Here is a 25,802-nt window from a genome sequence, read left to right as displayed (position 1 = left end):
AGGGTAGTTGGGAGGTGAAGGTTGCGTAACTACTTTCAGAGATAAAACCTAGAAGGTCACTAAAGGATCCCTGGTAACAACGAAAGCAGAAGAAATTGGTACATTGTATTTATGCAATGTTATTTCTAATTCTGTTAATGCTTTCACCTCTACAAGAGAAGATACAACATTGTGGCATCATAGGCTTGGGCACATGAGTGAGAAGGGGATGCAGATTCTTCACTCAAGAAATTTGTTACCAGGTTTGAAGCATGTTGATTTAAAATTCTATGAGAATTGTGTTTATGGAAAACAGAAGAGAGACAGATTCCTTAGAGTTGGGAAAGAAAAGAAGAGTGAAAAATTAGAGCTTGTGCATACAGATGTATGGGGACCTGCTCAGGTATCATCTCTTGATGGCTCTCGTTATTATGTTACTTTTATTGATGATGCAACCAGAAAAACCTGGATTTATTGTATTTGATACTTTCAAGAAATGGAAATCTTTGGTTGAAAATGAGATAGGGAAAAGGTTGAAGTGTCTCAGAACAGATAATGGAGGTGAATATTGCAACAAAGAGTTTGATAGGTACTGTTCAGAAAATGGAATCGCAGAGAGAAGATAGTTCCAAGAACACCACAAGAAAATGGTGTGTCAGAAAGGATGAATAGGAAAATCATGGAGCGTGCACAGTGCATGAGATTGCATGCAGGATTGCCTTTACAATTTTGGGAAGATGCTATAGATACTGTTTTTTATCTAATAAACAAAGGGCCTTCAAGTTCCTTGGATGGTGGTATTCCAGAGGAGGCATGGACAAGTAAAAAGGTAAACTACTCATTTTTAAAAACTTTTGGTTGTGAAGCCTTTGACCACATTAACAAAGAAAATAGAACAAAGATTAAGGCAAAATCAAAGAAATGTACCTTTATTGGATATGGTGTTAATGATTTTGGTTATCACTTATATGATTATGAAAATCACAAAATCATTAGGAGCAGATATGTAATATTCAATGAAAAGGTCTTGTATAAGAATCAGTTGTAGCAAAAGAAACAAGAAAAAGAAAACAGAGAATACACAGTGCTTGACGATATCACAGGAAAAGTGATGGTGCCTGAAAATCATAATGATCAACAGTCAAAACAACAACCACAATAGCAACAAGCACTTCAAACACCTGAAAGTGATATTAGAAGATCTACTAGGATAAGTAGACCCCCTGAACGATACTCTCCTTCATTATATTATGTAATGTTGACTGATTCTGGTGAACCAGAATGTTATGAAGAAGCAGTGCAGGTAGAAACCAGGAAAAAGTGGGAGCAAGCCATGAAAGAAGAGATGGACTCCTTAGCACATAAACAGACTTGGGACTTAGTCAGGTTGCCTGCAGGTAAAGCAACATTGCAGAATAAATGCGTTTACAGGCTGAAGGAAGAAGATGGAGGAAAATAGAGGTACAAATCTAGACTTGTGGTGAAGGTCACCTGTTTGGAATGTAATTCAGGAGTCTGCAAAAAGACCAAATTCCGCAGATCATATCTCCGCAAATATAGTGCGAAAAGCTCTGAAATTTGGACCCAAGATTTAGAGCGATTTCTTCTCAAATGGGTTTTTTTTAGCTTTTGAAACGTCGTAAAAAAAAAGTTATAGCGAAAATGCCACGATGACCTGTTTGGAGCAGTGAAACCCTAGAATCCAAAGCTATGATACCAAATGTTATGAAACCAGCTCAAGAAAAGATAGAAAAGATAGATCAATGCCTTGGAATTCAGCCTCTTCGAGGGGAAACCTCCTTTACATTACATAAATGAACAATTCTTGGATGATACAAATGAAAAGACCTCCTTTCTATATATAGGAGTCTAAGGGGTCATAACATAATCAGAGCCGACATAACAATAATAATGTAAGGGCACAATAATAACAATAGTGGGCTTCTATGTGGCACAATAGTAAAAATATGGGCACTACATGGGTACATCAATATAATAAGTGGGTTGTACTAATAACAATATGGGGTTACACTAGTAGTATAGGGGCCTAACAAAAGGTATTGATTTTGATGAAATATTTTCTCCTGTTGTTAAAATTACTTCAATCAGAACTATTTTAAGTCTAGTAGCAGCTGAAGATTTGCATCTTGAGCAGTTAGATGTAAAGACAACCTTTCTCCACAGGGATTTGGAGGAAGGGATATATATGCAGCAGCCACAAGGAAATGAGGTAAAAGGGAAGGAGAAACTAGTGTGCAGGTTGAAGAAGAGCTTGTATGGCTTAAAACAGACTCCAAGGCAGTGGTATCTAAAATTTGACAGGTTTATGTCTGAACAAGGTTATACTAGATGTCACTCTAATCATTGTGTTTATCTCAAAAGGAAAAATGATTGCAACTATATTATATTGTTATTGTATGCAGATGACATGCTTGTTGCAGGTTTTAACATACACGAGATAAATGTGCTCAAAAGAAAATTGGCAAACTCATTTGCAATGAAGGATTTGGGTGCTGCAAAACAAATCCTTGGTATAAGAATAACTAGAGACAGGAAGAATCACAAATTAACGTTGTCTCAAAGTGAGTACATAGAAAAGGTGTTGAAAAGGTTTAATATGCAGAATACAAAACTAGTTGGTAAACCTTTGGCTAGCCATTTAAAATTAAGTAAGGAGGCATGTCCCAAGACTTAGGAAGAAATGGCTCATATATCTAAAGTTCCATATGCATCAGCAGTTGGAAGCTTAATGTATGCAAGGGTCTGCACAAGGCCTGATATTGCACATGCAATGGGAGTTGTAAGCAGGTACATGAACAATCCAAGAAAAGAACATTGGTTGGAAGTGAAGTGGATTCTCAGGTATTTGAGAGGTACCACAAATCAAGCATTATGCTTTGGAGGTTCAAACATTGCTTTACAGGGATATGTTGATGCAGATATGGCAGGTGATAGAGATAACAGGAGAAGCACAACAGGGTATGTGTTTACTGTAGGTGGAACAACTTTCAGTTGGGTTTCAAAAATCCAAAGTGTTGTTTCACTTTCAACAACAGAAGTAGAGTATGTTGCTGCTACAAAGGCTAGTAAAGAAATGATTTGGTTACAAAGGTTTCTGGATGAATTGGGAAAGAAGCAGGAGTTGGGCAAGTTATATAGTGATAGCCAGAGTGCCATACATCTTGCAAAGAACTTTACATTTCATTCCAAGACTAAACATATACAGCTCAAGTACCATTTCATACGGTCAGCATTGGAAGATGGACAGTTGAAGCTGGAAAATATACACACTAGCCAGAATCCTACAGATATGTTAACAAAAGTTGTAACCAGGGAGAAACTGAGGATCTGCTTAGTTTCAATTGGTCTTCAAGTATGATGAAGAAGATGAGAAATAGCCAGGTCCAAAGTGGAGTTATTGTCTAGCAAATGAAGCAGCAATGGAGTTGTTATAATCAGTCTCCAAGTGGGAGATTGTTGGATGTGGAGCCTGGTTATCTTTTGTATTCAAAGGTTTCAGTCGGATGTATACCCCAGGAAGACTGGACACCCCTCCACACGGCGGGGGTGGTGGGGGGTCTTGTCCCCCTCGCAGGGGTTCGAGGGGGCTAATCCCCCCCTGCTAGGGGGTCTGGGGGCCAGCGGTCCCCCGGCTAGGGTTCGGGGGCAGCACCCCCGAAGCTAAAAATAGATGTAAAATTGCCTTGTAAAAGTCTAGTAATTTCCAATCGATCTGGGTCGTTCATTAGGCAGATGATCTGACGGTAGAAGTTATGTTTAATTTAGGGTTTTTTGCCCTAGAAGGAAACCGCTCACTATATATGAGGGAATTGTATTGCATCTATGTATATCTGTATTCTGAGTGAGGAAGAGAGAGGAGATTAAGAGTGAAGAGGGTGTTACAGCAGATCTGTTGTAGGTTCTATCTCTTCAGTTTGCTAGATAATATAAAAGGAAGGACTGGTTATTTCTCCGTGGACATAGCCCAAATTGGGTGAGCCACGTATTTCTATGTCTCTCTTTTTTATGTGTTTTCTGTGTTTATATTTCTACAATATTTTATGTGTTCTATTGATCTGTAATATATAATTTTCTAACAACAACAGAGAAAAACAATCTTCTACACAGAGATCTCCTTTTGAGACCAGTTTTGGTTTCACACCAAGGTCTCCTTTGGATTTTGTCTTTGGTAAAGATACCATGGTTGAAGGACATAGTGATGTGGACAGGGAAACTAGGTTCATTGAACAGATCCAGGAGATCCACCAGGCAGTACAGGGACAACTGGAAAAGAGACAAGCCAAATACAAGGCTAGGCATGACAAGCATTGGATGGAGCATAGTTTTCAAGTTGGTGACCAAGTCTAGCTGTATATCAGCAAGGACAAGATGCAAGGTGAAGGTAAAAAGCTAAAGCCTATCAGGTATGGACCCTTTAGGATACTTGAGAAGATTGGTGAAAATGATTTTCACCTTGATCTACTAGCTTACATGCACATCTACTCAGTCGTAAATCGAGATTGCCTGAGATTGTTTGAACCTTCAATGATTGAGGACCCTAAAGAGAAAAGTCAGTTGCCTTCTATTGATGACCTACTACCTGAATATCTTAATGAATTGTAGGAAGACACAGTGCTAGACAGGAAGGTGAGGACAACGCGCAAGGGAGATGTGGAGTACCTCAAGATTGGGCTCAAAGGTTCAAAGCCGAACATTGTAAAGTGGATTGAGATTGGACAGTGAGAAAGCAGTACCCATACTTAGTCAATGCTTGAAAACCAACTTTTAGTGGTCCAAAAGCTTTTTTAGTGGGAAGGCTGTGATCCGAATTGGATCCATAAAGAACTATCAAAGAACCATGACTGTATCAGGTCAGGAAAAATCTCTAAAGAATTCCAAAACAACGATCAAAAACACCCTGAACTAGTGGCAATGGCAGCCAGCATGGAATGACGAGGACCTCGGTCAAGACGCGCTGAACGAGGCCCATGGAGACTACGCGGGAGGTCAAAGTAGCCCCTGGGAACCCCGGATCGGGAAACATAGGTGAATTTTGATCGTTGGGCGAACAGGGCCAAAATGGAGAAGCCCTAAGCACTCGGCCACGTCGGGAACTGGAGAACCACGGGCAAAAAAGAAAAAGCACTAAAAGGAAAAAGACAGGAACAGTGCTCTGGAAACAACTGTATTGATTGGGGTGCCCTTAAATGGTAAGCGATTTTGGAGGAAAGCGAAGCGATTCCACTCAACAATCAAAGCATGGCAAGCAGAGGTGAGAGAAAACCGCCGTTGATCGCACGCTATCGGTCGAGCAAGTCAACCATGCGAAACATGCGTATGGCGTTGGATCTAGAGGCCCCAGATCAGACGGCTGAGATTGTGCCTGATGGAGGAAGCAGAATTGATGAGGGAATACACCGCGATTTGTAAAGATTTGGAATCCATTTGACTGCCACGGTGGAGGAAAGACTTCATCCACGATGTAACTGAAGAAACAAACCAACGAAATAGGCTGGCGTCGTTTAGAGGAGGACATGTGGCCACTCCCTGAGTGCTGATGATGACACCTAATAGGGAACTCCAAGCACAGCTGCAAAAGGTGAATTGACAGAGGCGGAAGAGGAACCGAATAGTCTTGGAACGAATGGCTAAAAGCCATGAACAGAGACAAAATACACAGTTGGAGTCAGTTATCGAGAGGGAAAAAGAACCTCGAAGACAGAGAGACTCGAATCCCGAGAGGAGGATGGAACACAAAGAAAGAATACAGTGAAGCAAAAGTAGAAAGAGGACAAAGGGCCGAGCTAACGAGAGGCAGTGTCGAACACCAGAGGCTTGAGAGATCCAAGCCATCCCAGAGAGGATCTGTCTGGGCTGAGCACCACATTGGGCTCTTGCCACTATAGACCAGAAGGTCACAGAGCTGCTAGGAAGAAGAAGTCTGTGTACTCAAGTGGCTTGGGGAATCCAAGAACCACCCTGCCAAGCAAACTGTTTCAGGTGACTCATATTGAGCTCCTACATTGTAATTCTTTGCTTAAATACACAATAAAACAAGGCCACCACTGATAGCTGGACCAGAGACGTAGCCCTGGAGGATAGGGTGAACTCCTTATTAATTTCCTCTGTCTTTGTGTTAGCTTACTATATTTCTCTGCTGTCATTCCATTTAATTGTCTGTGTATTGGCAATTTGATCAATTCATTGCTTCAATAACATAGAACGCACACCAACACATTAGTCTGTAATACCTTTAAACAATAAATCTTTAACTGATGTCACTCAGAGGGTGATTATCAGATCATGGAATGATGAATTAGTTTATGTACTTAGTGACTGTTGGTGATCATGGATGAATGAGGTTAGGCTGGGGCTACTGACATGAGATCTCCTGCACTATTGAAACTCCTGCAATACATACATCACTGGAATTTACCCATGGATTATGTCAAACAAGAAATATTTCTAGCCAACATAAGAAAACAGAATTCCATTATTTAGTTGCCTAGTTCATGCATGGAAATACTTGCAGAATGTTGTGAAACACCATGAGATCTAATACAAAGTTGGAGATATCAGAAATAACAACTGAAACATATTCTTGAAAACTGAGAAGATGCTAGTCTAATTAGTAGAAGACCCTAAATTCCATAAGAAATCAGAATTCTATCTTTTGGGGGCTGAATAGGAGTTTTTCCTCAAACCATGGTCCCTGAAGGGAGGAGTGAGGCCAAATCCACCCTCTATCATCCTTTTTGGTATTCCTTTTATCTCTCTAAACCTACTGCTAAAGCTATCCACAAATGGAAGAAAACTAATCAAGTTCACCACTACTTGCAATGAAACAATGCCAAAATCAATTCAACAATTAATCTATGAAATAACCTAAGCATACAAGTACAATAAGAGGAGCCTTTGCTACTAGGGTTGGGCCCTAACCCAAGAACTTCAGCCCTCTGAGTCAACCCAGTGTTGGATCAAGGAAATGTTCATTCTCATTATCATATCAATAATTACATAATAGTGTTTTGCCAGAATCCTTTAACTCGAAAATGCTTAGTGCTCTTACATAAAAAAATTTGAATCCTAATGAGGCTCTAAGCCTCCTTATTTATACAACTGATATCTCCAACAATTTCCTTAAATCTAGGGAGGCTTGGCTCCCAAACTCAAGATGCACTGGTTCTTAACTATCACTAGCTTGGCTGCCCATAATCTCCATGACTTAGTTGCTTGCAACTCCAAGCTAGTGTGATTTAATTGAGGGATATTTGAATGAGTGAGGATTTAATGAGGAAAATCCATCTCCTATAATCTCTCCTTCTTGTCTCATTCGAGTTCCTACACCTTAATTAGCTAAAATTGCCATGATTTGCTCCCAAAAACTTGCAATCAATGCACATTAGACCACTAGACATAACATCTTACTTTTACTCATCTCATTAAGCAAAATATAAATAAAACATGTAAGGAATTATGGGAAGAGTTGATTTTAGTAAGCTTGGAGTTGTATTAAAGTCCAAGCTTACTAGTCAAAAAGGCTCACGGGGTCAAAAAGGGTCAAGCCCTAATCTTCACTTATAGGCATCAGTGTGACTGTTATCCAATGATGAGGCTCATCACTTGGATTTATATTCCCTTGGGGTTTTAGTATTAACCCCTTGGGTTTATAATATCAATCCCTTGGGTTTATTAATATCAATCCCTTGGGTTTTTATTATTAAATTTGTATCCATTGGCGCCTATTAACATATATCAACCACATTTATTAATGTAGTTAATTAATTAACCACATTAATAAAATAATTAACGATGTTTATATTGATTATTAATATAATTAACAACATAATTAATTATAAATATAATTAATGTTATTAATTAACAATATTATTACTAGCACAACCAATGTGGTTGATATACGCCGATAGGATATATCAACCACATTAATAATTATTATGTGTATTTTTTTAAAGACCAGCTCTATAAATAATAATAACCATATTCTTATATATTTATATATATTTATGATTATTATATTAATATTTTAATAATAATATTAACTGATAATAATATTAGTAACATTAATTAATAATAATAACTCATAATAATATTATATTATTATTATAATAATATAATTATTATTATATTATTATAATAATAGTATTGTATTATAATAATAATTATTATAATTATTATTATGATAATAATAATATTAACCCATAATAATATTAGTAATATTAATTAACAATAATAATCTTCATAACAATAATTATTTAATAATAACAATAATTAGATATCATTTTTGGGATTCAACTGTGTTAAGTAAGTCATTCATCTATGACCATTTCCATGAGAGATAGTCGTAACTGACTAATTTCTCATGATTTTTGAATAGTCCACTTAGCACTCATTGCATCGGGTGATGCTCACAGGGGTGAAGCAGTGGGATTGAAACTAGTGAAATAAATCACATAGCATCAATCATCACTTCCGGGGCTTGCACCCGGTAACCAAGACTTCCCAGGAGGTCACCCATCCCAGATCGCCTTTCGCTCAAGCGCGCTTAACTGTGGAGTTTTCCCCACAATCAAACCCACTTAGCTTGCTACCCCATTTGCAAAACCTTATCAATTATTGTGCCTCATGAACCATTCAAGTAGAGTTCCCTTCACTCTTTTGAATTAAGTATTGGGGTTTTTTGTAGTGCAATATATTAGATATCATTTTTTGGGATTCAACTGCATTAAGTCATTCATCTATGACCATTTCCATGAGAGATAGTCATAACTGACTAATTTCTCATGATTTTTTAATAGTCCACTTAGCACTTATTGCATCGGGTGATGCTCACAGGGGTGAAGATGTGGGATTGAAACTAGTGAAATAAGTCACATAGCGTCAATCATCACTTCAGGGGCTTGCACCTGGTAACCATGAATTCCTGGGAGGTCACCCATCTTAGCTCCCCTCTAGCACAATACTTGCTAAGGTTTTTCAAATGGGGTAGCAAGCTAAGTAGGCTTGTTTGTGGGGAAAACTCCACAATAAGCGCGGTCGAGTCAGAGGCGATTTGGGATGGGTGACCTCCTGGGAAGTCCTGATTACCGGGTGCAAGCCCCAGAAGTGATGATTGACACTATGTGATTTATTTCACTAGCTTCAATGCCACTTCTTCACCCCTGTGAGCATCACCCGATACAATGAGTGCTAAGTGGACTATTCAAAAATCATGTGAAATTACTCAGTTATGACTACCTCTCATGGAAATGGTCATAGATGAATGACTTACTTAACGCAGTTGAATCCCAAAAAGTCATATCTAATATAATGCACTGCGAAAACCCCCAATACTTAATTCAAAAAAGAGAAGAGAATTCTACTTGAATGGTTCATGAGGCACAATACTTGCTAAGATTTTGCAAATGGGGTAGCAAGCTAAGTGGGCTTGATTGTGGGGAAAACTCCACAGTTAAGCACGTTTGAGCCAGAGGCGATCTGGGATGGGTGACCTCCCAGGAATTCCTGGTTACTGGGTGCAAGCCCCGGAAGTGATGATTAATGCTATGTGATTTATTTCACTAGTTTCAATCCCACTTCTTCACCCCTGTGAGCATCACCCAATGCAATGAGTGTTAAGTGGACTATTCAAAAATCATGAGAGATTAGTGAGTTGCGACTACCTCTCATGGAAATGGTCATAGATGAATGACTTACTTAATGTAGTTGAATCCCAAAAAATGATATCTAATATAATGCATTGTGAAAACCCCCTATACTTAATAACAATAATTATTTAATAATAACAATAATTATTTTAGTAAATGTGGTTGATATACCCAAAGGCTTCATTTCTATCTATGACACAAACCATTGATAAATATATAATAAAAATAATAATAATTTATTATTCATTTTTTATAAAATGTAAATAAATACATTTTAATTTTGCTTTTTAGAAAAAATATAAATATTTTGTTTTTAGAAATACAAATCGACTTTTTAATTGATTAATTGATAAACATTTCATTTTAATCCTCATTTATCCCATTATATATTTCTTTCATTTAAGTGAAATTAAATAATTTTAACAAACATATTAAGTAATTAATTTATTAATTTATTAACTAGTAAACTTTTATTTATAATTGTATCCCAATTTATCCCATAATACCTCACATATAAGTATTAATATGATTTTATATATTTTTAGTTTTTAAAAGAAATTAATACTTATTTGGTTATATAGAAATAGTCTTAGTAATCAAAAATTAATTAACTAATTAGTTATTTAACTAATGAATAATAAGATTTTATCCTTTAATATTATAAGTTTATTTAGTTTTAAATTATAAATAAAAAGATGATATTGAATGACTTATAAAATTTAATAGCTCTTAGTTCAAAAATTCCTTAATTAATTATAAATAGATATATTTAGTTACATATAAATTTAAATGGAAATAAATATATCTAACAAATTAACTAATTATTTAATTAATTTTACATATCTCTTAGTCCAGTCAAATATAGTTGTTACCCAGTCAGTTGTAGCCGTTTCCTTTTGGTCAAAAGTAGTTGTTCATTTCTAGTTGTTTGACTCACTCTCTATTTAACTTGTTGTCTTGATCTGGTTCTTCATCTTGTCCTGACGATGAACCACACTTGCTGGTTCAAAACGTGTCGGCGAATGAATTTTGATGTGATTATCACCGAAATCCTATCTTAAAAATCTTGATATGGATCAGAGAAACCTTGATTCCATAAATATTTTTATTTTATTTTATAAGTTATAATAAAAATAAAAATAGTAATATTAATAATAAAAATTTACTAATAAAATTTAATAAATAATAGTTGAATAGTTAATTATTATTAAACAATAATAATATTTTTTAAATTAAATATTATTAAATAATAATAATATGAATCTTAATTAATTAAATAAAAAGAATAATAATTAATTCATCTTTACATAATAATAATTAATTCTTTGTCACAATGTGACGTTGAATCATGGTTGATCATGGTTGGCCATGGTTGATTTTCATATTGAGACAATCTTTGTCAGGGAACGTTATTTGAGCACGGTTGACCATGGTTGACTATGATTCACTATGTTTGACCCAAAGGAATAACAAACCATTAGGATTAATACTAAAAACCTAAGATTGACCATGGTTGATCATGTTTGATTCTATAAAACATGCTTGACCATGTTCAACCATGGGTGACCATGGTCGATAATCATTTTCCATGATTTTTATATGCAGAATTTTTTTTTTCACAATGCGACATCCCACCATGGTTGGTTATGGTTGACCATGATTTATATTATAAACCCAGGTTAACAATAATCCCAAGGGATTGATATTATGTGTTAGTGCCTAAATCTACCTCAGGCTGAGAAAGGTAGGATCTAGGGTAACATCAAACCATGCTTAACCTGGTAGCTAGCCCTACCAAGTCGGGAGAGGGATCTCTCCTTGTCAATCTCAATGAAAATTTATCAAGGAAGGCTTGAGATGACTGATGTAAAGACTAATTTTAGGCTAGGTATATGTTCAGAAGAGTTTTGTTTGAATTTGATGATGTTTTGTTGGCTCAAATGTAAAAGGCAGATTTGGGTCCGGGGAATGAAGCTCAGTTTTACAGAGATCTCTATTGGGCGAGGTAGGCAAATGGTTTGGAACTTCAAATTGAGTGAGATGGAGAGCTTTTAGACTAGTGAGGAGTTGAAGAGGGCATGAAATTCTCAAGGATCCTCTTCAAACAACTGAAAACATAAATAACTAAATAAACCCTAGGTAGAGCACTGCAAATCAATGAATCCTACCTTTATCCTTGTTTGATTTAGTTAAGATGAAACAAAGAGAAATGATGGCATACATAAAACATAAAACACATGTGCTCCAGTACCATCTTGAGTTGGCCAGATCGTTTGTGCTCCATCTTCATAATGGTTAAGTCACTTTGGTAAACATATAAGAGCACATGGAGGCCCTTCTCGTATATGTTTACCACCCTTGTAAGGTCTCCTTGGTTCATGCATTTATCTAGAATAATCATTGAGTGTCTCCTCATTTTGATCATAGGAAGGATCTGACTCCATGTTTTCTAATGTTTGAGTTTTCTTTGATGAGTATCAAGAGATTTATGGTGTCTTTAGATTTTTGCTGTCAAGGATGAGAATGTATGAGGGACTATGGAGGGAAAGTGTATGAGGGGTTTTGGGAATGTTGTTGACAGGATTTTGGGGAATATAAGGGTTTAGGGAACAGTATTTAAGCTCTGGGGCAATAGCTAGGGTTTGGGAATTTTTTACTAGGGTTTAAGATAGTGGGATTAGGGATTTAGAATTAATAAACTTAGGGACATTGGGATTGGGGGAATGGGTTGATGAAAATGTAATGAGAGGGAGAAAATGAATGAGGGAATGAAAGAGTGAGGGAGTGAGAAATGTTGTGGAGTTAGCAGCAAAAAACACAAGTTGTAAACCCTATGCAATTGTTTTTGAAAAAAATTGCGAGGTAGGGTTTCAATTTTTTCTCATTAAATCACCATAAACACCAAGAGAAACTCATTCACTGATCATGGAGGAATGTTTGACTTACTTAAACAACTAAAGATTGAGAAAATTTGGCAGTTTGGGAGGTGGTTGTGGATGAAATCGGCTTCCAAACCCTGTGCACCGCGCCACAAAACCAGTGTGCCACACCACATCAATGCGTCGCGCCTGTGTAATTTTTACATTGAAGAGTGCGGCCCAATGCGTCGTGCTAGATGGATGCACCGCGCCCACAACCCAATGTGCCGCACCCCTGAAATTTGCCAAAGTTGCTGTGATTTTGCTCTTTGGCTTCAACACGACCTTTCTCTTGTTCACTCTTTCTCCTTTAGATGCAAATGAAATCTTTAAAAATAAAAAATGGTTTATATACAAAGGATTTTAATTTTTCACTTATAAAAACCCACTTTGTAATGTTTGCCTTTGACTTGCTTTTAAAACTCTGTTTTTGGGCAGTTTGCTTTATTTTTGCCTTTGATGAACTGAATGCTTTGAATTTTTGTTTTCCTTGCAGGTGATGGAGTTGCAGAGGCTTGGCAAGGTGACCAGGGTTGCCACTGAGGTTATTACATATGAAAAAAAATGAAATTACATCAAATTTATACATGAAAACATAAAAAACTCTGTTTTTCCCCAAAATAGGGTTTTAAGGAAAAATCAATCACTGAGCATGTGATTATAGAAATTATTATTGCTGGAACTTTATTTGACCTCCTCGTGCGCCTGCTAACCGTTATTGAGCATTTTGAAGACCTTATTGGCAAAAGCCTAGACCTGATGAGACCTAAAACCCTAAAAATGAGTTTTGCAGATTTAAAGACAAAAATTGACTGCAGATGATCTAGATGAATGAAATGGGCCAGCACATGAGGGAAAATGTATAATAAACCACTACTATCAAATGATCCATGACCCTAATGGAATGCAACTAATCAGGTGAGACACCTAACATGCAATGCAACAAGAGAATTTGATCACTGACAAAGGGATGAAGATACCGACACTAACATTATGAACCCAATTGAAAAATAAACCCAAGGGATTAATATTAAAATCCCAAGCGATTATGAACCTAAGGGAATAATATTAAACCCAAGGGACTAATATTATAAACCCAAGGTATAAAAACCCTACAATAAATATTAAAAATACTAAAATAAACATGGTTGAACACAGTTGATTTTCATATTGAGACAATCCTTGTCACAATGCAACATTGGACCATGGTTAACCATTGTTGAATAATATTAAACCCTAGGAATATCCATTATATCAATAAACCCAAGGGATTTATATTATAAAACTAAGGGAATAATAAACCTAAGGTATAACAATTATAAACCCAAGGTATATAAACCCTAACATAAATATTATAAATCCTAAAATAAACATGTTTGACCATGGTTGACTATTGTTGATTTCCATATAGAGACATTCCTTTTCACAATGCAATGTTGGACCATGGTCAACCATGGTTGACCATGATTGATTTTCATATCAAGACAATCTTTGTGGGACACAATGTTAGACCATGGTTGACCATGCTTGATTTCCATATCCAACCTTGTTTGACCATGGTTGAACATGGTTGGATTTGATTGACCATGGTTGACAATGATTAATATTATAAACCCAATGGATTGATATTATAAACCCAATGGAATAGTAAACCCAAGGGATTAATACTAAGACCCGAAGGGATTATGAACCCAAGGGAATAATATTAAACCCAAGGGACTAATATTATAAACCCAACGTATATAAACCCTAAGATAAATATTATAGACACTAAAATAAACATGATTGAGCATTGTTGATTTTCATATTGAGACAATCCTTATCACAATTCCATGTTGGACCATGGTTGACATCATAATAAACCATGGTTGACTGGGGAATAATAAACCCAATCGATTGATTATAAACCCAAAGGAACAATAAACCTAAGGGATGAATACTAAAACCCGAAGGGATTATGAACCTAAGGACATAATATTAAACCCAAGGGACTAATAGTATAAACCCAAGGGACTAATATTATAAACCCAAGGTATAAAAACCCTAAGATAAATATTAAAAATACTAAAATAAACATGGTTGAGCATGATTGATTTTCATATTGAGACAATCCTTGTCACAATGCGACATTGGACCATGGTTGACCATGGTTGAACATGGTTTACCATTGTTGAATAATATTAAACCCTAGGAATATGAACGCTTGCATCAATAAACCAAAGGGATTGATATTATAAACCCAAGGGAATAATAAACCAAAGGTATAAAAATCATAAACCCAAGGTATATAAACCCTAACATGAATATTATAAACCCTAAAATAAGCATGGTTGACCATTGTTGATTTCCATATAGAGACAATCGTTATCACAATGAAAAGTTGGACCATGGTTAACCATGGTTGACCATGATTGATTTTCATATCGAGACAAAATTTGTCACAACACAATTTTGGACCTTGGTTGACCATGGTTGATTTCCATATCCATATGGTTTGACTATGGTTGAACATGGTTGGCTATGATTGACCATGGTTTACCATGATTAATATTATAAACCTAATGGAATAACAAACCCAAGGGATTAATACTAAAACCCCAAGGGATTATGAACCCAAGGGAATAAGATTAAACCCAAGGGACTAATATTATAAACCCAACATATATAAACCCTAAGATAAATTTTATAAACACTAAAGTAAACATGATTGACCATGGTTGATTTTCATATTGAGACAATCCTTATCACAATGCCATGTTGGACCATGGTTGGCCATGGTTAATTTTCATATTGAGGCAATCTTTGTCACAATACAACATTGGACCATGGTTGATTTTCATATCGAGATAATTTTTGTCACAACGCCACGTTCAAACATGCTTGACCACAATTGACAATGGTTGATCACAATGCGACATTCAACCATGATTGACCATAGTTGGATATGATTGAAAATGGTTGACCATGATTGATATTATAAACCTAAGGGAACAATAAACCCAATAGATTGATATTATAAACCCAAAGGAATAAGAAACCCAAGGGATTAATACTAAAACCCCAAGGGATTATGAACCTAAGGGAATAATATTAAACCCAAGGGACTAATATTATAAACCCAACATAGATAAACACAAAGATAACTATTATAAACACTAAAATAAACATGATTGATCATCATTGATTGTCATATTGAGACAATACTTATCACAATGTTGGACCATGGTTGACCATGGTTGACATCATAATAAACCATGGTTGACCGAGGAATAATAAACCCAAGCGATTGATATTATAAACCCAAAGGAACAATAAACCCAAGGGATTAATACTAAAAACCCAAGGGATTATGAACCTAAGGGAATAATATTAAACCCAAGGGACTAATATTATAAACCCAAGGTATATAAACCCTAAGTGGAGACAATTTTTGTCATAATGCGAGATCGGACCATCATTGACCACAATTGACCATGGTTGGTTATGGTTGACCATGGTTGACCATGATTGATATTATAAACCCAAGTTAATAATAAACCCAAGGGATTGATATTATGAACCCAAGAGAAACATAAACCCAAGGGATTAATACTAAAACCCCAAGGGACTATGAACCCAAGGGACTAATATTATAAACCCAACATTGGTAAACCCAAATATAAATATTACAAACACTAAAATAAACATGGTTTATTTTCATGGTGAGACAATCCTTGTCACAATGCGACATTCAACCATGGTTGGTTATGATTGATAATCATTGACCATGATTGATATTATAAACCTAAGGGAATAATAAACCCAAGGGATTGATATTATAAACCCAAAGGAATAATAAACCCAAGGGATTAATACTAAAACCCCAAGGGATTATGAACCCAAGGGAATAATATTAAACCGAAGGGACTAATATTATAAACCCAACATATATAAACCCTAAGATAAATATTATAAACACTAAAATAAACATGATTGACCATCACTTAGTTTCATATTGAGACACTCCTTATCACAAGTCCATGTTGGACCATGGTTGACACCATAATAAACCATGGCTAACCTGGAATAATAATCCCAAACAATTGATATTATAAACCCAAAGGAACAATAAACCCAAGGGATTAATACTAAAACCCCAAGGGATTATGAACCTAAGGGAATAATATTAAACCCAAGGGACTAATATTATAAACCCAAGGTATATAAACCCTAAGTGGAGACAATTTTTGTCATAATGCGAGATCAGGCCATGATTGATGACAGTTGACCATGGTTGACCATTATTGGTATTATAAACCCAAGTTAATAATAAACACAAGGGATTGATATTATGAACCCAAGGGAAACAATAACCCAATGGATTAATACTAAAACCCCAAGGGATTATGAACCCAAGGGAATGGTATTTTTTTTGATGCAATAAGAGTGGAGCCTTCCATTAATCTAGAAAAAATACATAATTTACACTTTTTTAACACTCAGCAGATAGCTGGGTTGACACAACCTTGTACCTAACTTAAGCAAAACTATAAAAGGATTGATTCTTAAACCACCAATGAACTGTTCATCCTCAAAGCTATGCTTTGGAAAACCTGCCTTCCTTCATAACTCGAAAGATAGATTTGAAAAGTTCTAAGGTTCTTTCGGGTTCACTAAACAACATAAGTCTCGTGCAACAAAGAGCCCGACATCCCTTGATGACAAGAGCCCACATATCCTATGGCCCACAATGACCTACGACCCACATATCCTACGGCCCATAGATCAACATTAAATGACTACAAAACAAGCCTTAACCTGTGGATTATCCCTCGATTGGCTACATTACCCGACTACTGTGCAATCTGGCCCTCAACGATCTGATGGTCCAGCGATGATTTCGGGCTAGTAACATGCCCACTTCATAAATTGCCTTTTGGACCCGATGAAGAACCAAAACCATCTTTCTATAGTTTTTCGGGTCTGCTTAGTGGATTAGCCCTCGATTGTTTTTATGACCCGACTGCCGCGCAATCTGGCCCTCATCGATCCGATGGTCCAGAGTGGATTTCGGGCCGGCAACATGCCCACTCTTTAAATTACCATTTGGACCCGATGAGTGGCCTAAACCACCGCTTTATAATATTTCGGGTCCGTTTTGTGGGATATTCTTCGTGCAGCTATCCGCCCAAAATCCGTTGGATATTGGGGTTCACTGCCATCTTTGGTCGGTTGCCTGTCAACCTGCCCACTGTTTACCCCTTGCGTCTTCCTTGTTATTGGTTCATCTTCTCCTATTTCCATTGGTCTAATTACTGCTTATCTCTCATAAGTTGAAAATATTCCTTGTCTACGCTCACCTGTCTGTGGCAGTCCTCGTGCAAATTCCCTGAGGGTGTTGACTCCCAAGCATAGCTTTTGTTATCTTTTGTATAGAGCACTCCTTCATTCGCCAGATGATTCGCTAACCTATTGGTTGTTTTGCGCACGTGAACAAATCAGATTGTTCTTAGGGCTCTCAGGTGTGATTGTATACGTTGATAGACCTGCAATAACTGCCAGTGATTTGATACTTTTTCTGGTGTTGTGTCGTTGCCTATCTTTTTGGCTGAATTAATTACCAATTCAAAGTTTGCTTCTATGATGGCATTGTGTAAATTGGATTTAATCAAGATTTCTAGGCATTGCTCTAAGGCCATGAGTTCTACCATATTATTAGTGTCATTCCCCAAATGACTATGAAAGATGACTTTTATGTATCCCTGCTCATATCTTAGGACTCCTCCAAAACCATCTACCCCAGGGTTTCCCTTAGAGGCTCCATCTATATTAAATTTCAAAAATCCATGAGGAGGCGATTGCAAAAAGTCCTTCCCCTCTGTTGTATGTCTGACTATCTTGCTTATGCCCTGGGGAATAAGAACCTAGAGACCCAAATTCACAAGTATCTGAGCATCCTATTTTAGAGGAGGATTCTCGAGGGGTTGCTTTAGAAGGGTCATCACAGTTTCTTTAAGTTGTATTATAATCTGAGCTATGATGCTCTGGGTTGAGCCAACTTTGTTCTTGAAAATCCTATTATTGTGCTCTTTCCATACATTCCAAATCAAAAAACCTTGTATCAGAGTCCAAGATTTGTTGATTATTTCATTTTCTGAGAAGTACTTCCTCCAGTTCTTCAAAGTGCCAGTGATTCTGAATTCGTCCCTGTGAGTTTGCCTAAAGATTATGGTTACCCAATTCCACAGGGTAGATGTGAATGGGCATAGGTTGAGTAGGTGATCCATCATTTCTTCTTGAAGACCACATAATTGGCATCTAGATGGACCACCTAAACCTCTCTTTCTAATATTTTCCCAGGTTAGATTTTTTTTATGTTGCACCAACCACATGAACAGTTTGATTTTCATCCAATGTGAGTTCTACCATAGGTCCTTCCATATCTTAATAGGGTTTGGAAAGTCAAGCCCAGTGGAAATTCTTTTGGCTTCTTTGAGATTGAAATTTCCGTCACTGTTTCTTCCCCATCTTAGTTGGTCAGGTGATGTTAAGGTCAAAATCTTTCTCTGTTCCAAGATCACTGCAAGAGCTTCAGCCTAGGCCTTCAAAGGGGTCTCTTCACTATATGCTAGGTCCTTCCATGTTCTCCATTTTTCCCTGTCCCTTCTCTGATCCCAAAAGTCACTCACCCTGAGTAGCCCTTTATTTTCAGTGTCATTCTTGAGAATGGCTAGGTATTCTCTACATAGGTTAGGCTCCTGCTACCAGTTATCCTCCCAAAACCAAGCTAGGTTTCCATCTCTGATCTCCCAGAAACTATCCATCAGAACAATGGCTCTATTCTCCCAAGATTTGTTCCAAATGTGGGAGCCCTTGATGAGCCCTGTCATTCGAATATGATCCCTTTCTTTCTAGTTATTTGCATACTTCTATTTCCAAAGCTTGGCCCAAGGGGTTCTCGTTTGCTTTATCCATCTCCACCAAAGTTTTTCCCCCAAAACTTTGCTTAGGGTTTTCGGGTCATGAATTCCAAACCTCCATGGGTCTTGGGTTTGCAGAGCTTTTCCCAAGCTACCGAAGCCCAATTCTTTTTCTCCTCCCCTTTGCCCCAAAGAAAATCTCTTTGGATGTTCCTGATGTGTTGTAAAACTCCTTTTGGAGCAGGAAGAGCTGAAAACATGAAGATGGGGATGGTTTGCAGGATCGCCTTTGTGAGCACTAGCCATCCTACAAAATTCAAAGATCTACTTGTCCATTTATTGATTTTTTCTTGTAGTTTACTAGTCATTGGCTCCCAAACTTCCTTACTTAGAGGTTTGTCGGTGAGAGGTATTCCCAGATATTTGGAGGGTAGTTGATCTCTTTCAAAGCTGAGAATTCTGGTGATATTTCTCTGAATAGCAATATCAGTATTAGAAAAGAAATTTTTTTATTTTGTGAGGCTTACCTCTGTACGGTGGCCATAGCAAAATCGTTCAGGATTTGATTGAAAGCTTTAGCTTCCTTGACTGTGGGTGTACCCTACAACATAATGTCATTCACAAATTGTTGATAATTCAAGGTATCCCTATTCAAGGTTATTTTGAGACCCTGGATTCTTCCTTCCGCATTGGCTTATTTAATCGCTTTGCCTAATCCCTCCATCATGAGAATAAAGAGGTGATCCAGGTAGATCTTCAGACACCATGGCATGGAAACGCTTGAAAATCAAAGTGATCATAATGATGTCAAACCAAGACCAGAGTGTAGATCTCATCTTCATGATCATAGCGGTGTGAATGGTTCGTCAATCAAAGTCCGAATGATGAAGTTATCGCGAAAAGAGTTGCCTTAGTTCCTTTGAAAAAGGAGGTTTTTCTCATAAAAATGGGTTTTAAGCCTTTATAAGGAAAATCACAATGGGAATTGTGCCAAGGGCAGACTTAAGGCGGGCCTTTGGAACCCCCAATCAGCTTAATCATGATCGAGGGCAAGCAATTGGCGATGACGATACTTTAAAACCAGCGATGGAGCGATCGCTGATATCGGCGATAGGAACGATCAGCCGATCAGTGATCGGCGTTGGGGAAACCTAAAGGCCAAGGACCAGGACCCCCAACCTCAAAGATTACGATATGCAATGCGATCTCAGCCATCATATAGGAAACTGATCAATGGCCACGATTAAATCAGTGATCGGAATGATCGGCTTTGGTGATCGGAACGATCGGCATCGGCGATCGAAACGATCGGCATCGGTAATCGGAACAATCGGCGTCAGCGATTGGTGATCTATGATCTTGACTTGCGACATCGCATGGACCCAATCGATTTATAGGTTCAATTTTATAAAATTTGAAATCCGAACTTTCGAACTTTTCAATGTTTTCCAGTGTTTTTCGGGTTTTTATATTATCATTTTAAAATGATAAAAGGCTATTTTTTAAAGGTTGTTGCGCCCGCCGATTGTTCTATACAAACGGCTTCTATTCTTCAGCAGCAGACCTCTGATTTTGAAGCAGCCTTGTCCCAAACGTGTTATAAAACATGATGGGTGACAGAGAGCCAAGGCTGGAGGAGGGAGAGAGCCTGCATGCAAGAGAGTGCCCGAGAGCCTGAAAGCCTGTGCTAGAGTGCCGAGAGCATGGATGCAAAGAGTCAAGGAGGCTAAAGGCTGTGTGAAAAAGGGCAAGAGTAGTATAACAGAGAGCCCGAGAGACTGCGTGGAGAGACTACATCGAGAGAAGCCCAAGAGCCTGAGTATGTAGAGAATCATGAAGCTAGAGCAGCGCTTCAAATCCACAGAGCCACAGAGCTACAGAGAAGCATGGAAGCCAGATCTGCGCTTGAGATGCATAGAGCCACAGAGCTTGAACTTTTGATAGATCACAGAGCTATAGTGACATAAACCATAGCGCTACAGAGCCGATAGCCAACGAGCTATAGAGCCGAGAGTCCAGAGCAATTCTTCTTTTTTATGATTGATTCTTCTCTTCATGATCGATTATTCTTCTTTTGATCGATTATTATCTGAGATTGATTCTTCTTTGATCAATTCTTCTTTGATCGGTTCTTCTTCTTGCAATCAATGTTGTGAAATCAATGTTTAAGCAAGTTTCAACACTTTGACAGTCTGATTCAGATGTCCACATTCTTGTGCGAGCAGCCATCTTCTTTCATCGATGCCTTGAGATCAATGGTCTAAGAAGCTTTAGTAGTGAGACATTCACTTCTTCAGATGGCCCGTGGTGTGAGGTATATGGTTATTTTCCATGTACTTCTTTTTTTACATTATGCGGCATGGATCCTTGATTGATATTGATGCAACATCTTGTTTATTTCATGTTGTCATGATTCCTTGCTGATTTGATGTGGAATATTCTATATGATGTACTTGCTATCATAACTCTTCATGTTATGCTTTGAGATCCCTTATTGTATGTTGCTGGGATACTCTTGCTTATTACATGTCATCATGCATGTGTTTTTTTTTTACATCCCTTTTGTGCCATGTTGGCGATATGCTCACCATGCATGTTTTTGTGTCATACTAATAGGAGTCTTTTGATTGAGAGTTCTAGTTGTGGAACATCTCTTAGAGCCACTCCTGCGTGAGGGAATTCTTCCTTGTATGATCGAGACATCATCTCTGTGTACATCACCTTATTGACAACACTTAATGCAACGGCCTACGCCATCTTGACATAGTGCCCGGAGACGTAGTCCTTCCTGGACGAACTCCGTTATCAACCGCTTTTGTTTTCATGTGTTGATGATTGTTATGTTCCTCTTATTTATACTCTACAGCTGTACATTTGTTAATGTTCTTCTAAAATTCAATTTTGACACATTACAAAAGTAAAAGGTCTTGGAAAGGTCCTTCTTCACACCCGGACCTGGATCAAGTGGTATCAGAGCAGGTCTTTGTGTTGATGTGATTTGCAGCGTGAACAATAGAAAGTGCAATGACATAGGATGAAAGAGCGATGTGTGAGAGCATGCTAGACATATCCAAGAAAGTGGAAATTGTGTATAAACTCTACAGAAAGAAATAGAGGAAAAGGAGCAGTTACAACTTCAGTTTAAAGCCACAAAAGAGGCCATGGAGGAACTGAAGCAAAACAAATATAATCTTCAAACAGAGAATGATGAACTGAATATGCATCTACATGAAGAGAAGGAGGAGAAGGAGAGTTTTCTACTACGGCTACAAGCAAAGGACAAGGCCTTGGAAAAGCTGCAACGTAACCCATGTGAGGTAAAAAGTAGTTCTCCATCTTCATGTATGTTTCTTGATGATGATTTCGCTGTGTTTGAAAATCATACCATAGGAATTGGCTCCAAACTATTGAAGAGAATGGGATATGAAGGAAAAGGCTTGGGCGTTAATGGCCAAGGCATTGTCAATCCCATCCAAGTAGAGGAATTACCGTGTCGAGCAGGACTTGGGTATGTCAGGAAAGAAGTTGGGGAATGCGCTGAGACAGTTAGCGAACCACCAACAACGGATGATGAGCAGCCCTCATCAGTTCTTTCCAAATTGAAAGAGAAGGTAAAAGATGTTGATTTCCTTTCGATTTCATCTTCTCATAGTATGATGTCTGTTGGAGATTTGGAGATCCCGATTATAGGGACAAATATGAGGCTCCTTACAAAGACAAGGCACGAGGAGAAAGAACTTGGTGCTAATAACCAAGGCATCACTCAACCTTTGGAGGTTATGCATGAACCTCTATTTGCAGGCTCAAGGTACACCAAAGGAGAGTGTTCAAAGGTGTTAGAGTTGTCCAAGACTTCGTCGAGGAAAGAGAATGATGGGAAAACATCCCCATCATCATATGGCATTTCCCATTGCAGGGAGAGAGCTGAGGCAAGCTCTTATCGCCATACTGACATCAGAGACAGCAAAGGAATGTATAATCACTTTCAATATTCGAATGTTCATTTTGATTATGATCATGTTGTTAATAATGAACAAAGATCAAGGCATCATAAAACATGTACTTTTTGTGGTTTACCTAACCATACCTTTTCCAAGTGTTTGAAAAGAATGGCAGCATTCATGAGGCATGAAAAACCCTCTCGACAGCATGAAAAGAAATAGGTTAAGCAGATATGAAGGAATAAAACATACTGCAATCATTGCAATAGAAATGGCCATCAAAGAGCCACTTGCTGGAAGCTCCATCCAGAGTAGTGCCTTAAAGACAAAGCGTTGGTGCTTGAACTAGGTAAAGCAGTTGTTCAACAAGAAAAACCACCTCAAGGAGGTGACCCATTCACAAAGATCAGTGGGAAATGGTTTCTACACATGTTGTCATTTCATGGTCATTCTTTTGTAAATCATTTGCTGCATTTTAAAATGTAAACATGATGATGTGTTTCCACCATTTAGTCAGCAACAATGATGTTTGGTTATGTTTTGAGTCGCATATTGATACTCTGAAAGTGATGTTATGTTTCCATCACGTGTTGAAACAATAATGTCTGGCCTTATGTATGTAAATCATGCATTGCAGTGATGGTGTGTTTTCCGTCACTTTTTGAAGCAACCATGATAGGTTGGCCTTGTTGTCATATCTAGAGTATTACGTCCATCTTATTGTAAACTTGACCACCGAGTATGAGTTATAAAATCATGGCAAGTATGGGACATTTGGGTCTTTAGTTGGTCTTGTCATTCAAAGCATGTAATTTTCAAAACAATGTACTACAGGTTGCAGAGGTAGTAGGTGTCGGCTCATCACTTAAGGCTCCGAAGAACAAAGGTAAAGGAGATGGAAGCGAGACATTTTGAGGACATTTGTGATGCAGATAGGGTACAGAGAAAGATGTAGATTACTTTTTATGCTTTTGGAGGACCAAAAGCTCCTTAGTGGGGAGGATTGATCTAGGTGGATCTTTAGACACCATGGCATGGAAACAGTCAAAAATCAAAGTGATCAGAATGATGTCGAACCAGGACCAGAGCGTAGATATCATCTCCCTGATCACGGAGGTGCAAATCGTTTGTCAATCTGAGTCCAGATGATGAAGTTATCACAAAACCAGTTGCCTTGGTTCCTTTGGAAAAAGGAGGTTTTTCTCATAAAAATGGGTTTTAAGCCTTTATAAGGAAAATCGCATTAGGAGTCGTGCCAAGGGTGGACTTAAGGCGGGCCTTGGGAACCCCTTATTAGTGATCTACGATTAATCGGGACCTGGGGCAGGCAATCGGTGATGACAAGACTTTAGAACTAGCGATGGAGTGATTTCCAATATCAGCGATCAGAACGATTGACCGATTGGCGATCGACATTGGCAAAACCCAAAGGCCAAGGACCAGGACCCTAGGCCGCAGTGATTTCGATATGCGATGCGATCTTAGCCATCGGATTGGAAACCGATCAACAACTACTACTAAATCGGTGATCAGAATGATTGGCATCGATGATTAGCGATCTGCGATCCTGACTTGCGATATAGCACGAACCCAATCGATTTATAGGTCTGATTTTATAAAATTTGAAATCTAAACTTTCAGATTTTTCAATGCTTTCCAGTGTTTTTCGAGTTTTTCTATTATCATTTTAAAACGATAAAAAGGCTATTTTTTAAAGGTTGTTGTGCCCGCCGATTTTTCTATACAAACGACTTCTATTCTTCAGCAACAGACCTCCGATTTTGAAGTTGCCTTGTCCCAAACGTGTTATAAAACACGATGGGTGACAGAGAGCTGAGGTTGGAGGAGGGAGAGGGCCTGCATGCCAAAGATTTCCCGAGAGCACGAAAGCCTATGTTAGAGTTCCGAGAGCATGGATGCAGAGAGCCGAGGAGGCTAAAGGTTGCGTGATAGAGGGCAAGAGCAGTACAATAGAGAGCCCGAGAGACTACGTGGAGAGACTGCGTGGAGAGAAGCCTGAGAGCCTGTGTACGCAGAGAAGCATGAAGCCAAAGCAGCGCTTCAAATCCATAGAGCCGTAGAGCTATAGAGAAGCATGGAAGCCAGAACTGTGCTTGAGATGTGTAGTGCCATAGAGCTTGAACTTCTGACAGATCACAAAGCTGCAATGACTTAAGCCAGAGCACTACAGAGCTGATAGCCAGTGAGCTACAGAGCCGAGAGTCCAGAGCAGTTCTTCTTTTTTATTATTGATTCTTCTCTTCATGATCGATTCTACTTCTTTTGATCGATTATTCTATGAGATCGATTCTTCTTCTTGCAATTGATGCTGTGAAATCGATGTTTAAGCAAGTTTCAGCACTTTGATAGTCTGATTCAGATGTCCACATTCTTGTGTGA

The sequence above is a fragment of the Pinus tabuliformis genome, chromosome 2_1 (assembly GCF_031772625.1).
Source record: "Pinus tabuliformis cultivar Carrire ecotype Pingquan chromosome 2_1, CPIR1, whole genome shotgun sequence".
NCBI lineage: Eukaryota > Viridiplantae > Streptophyta > Pinopsida > Pinales > Pinaceae > Pinus > Pinus tabuliformis.
This window is presented reverse-complemented; position numbering follows the sequence as displayed.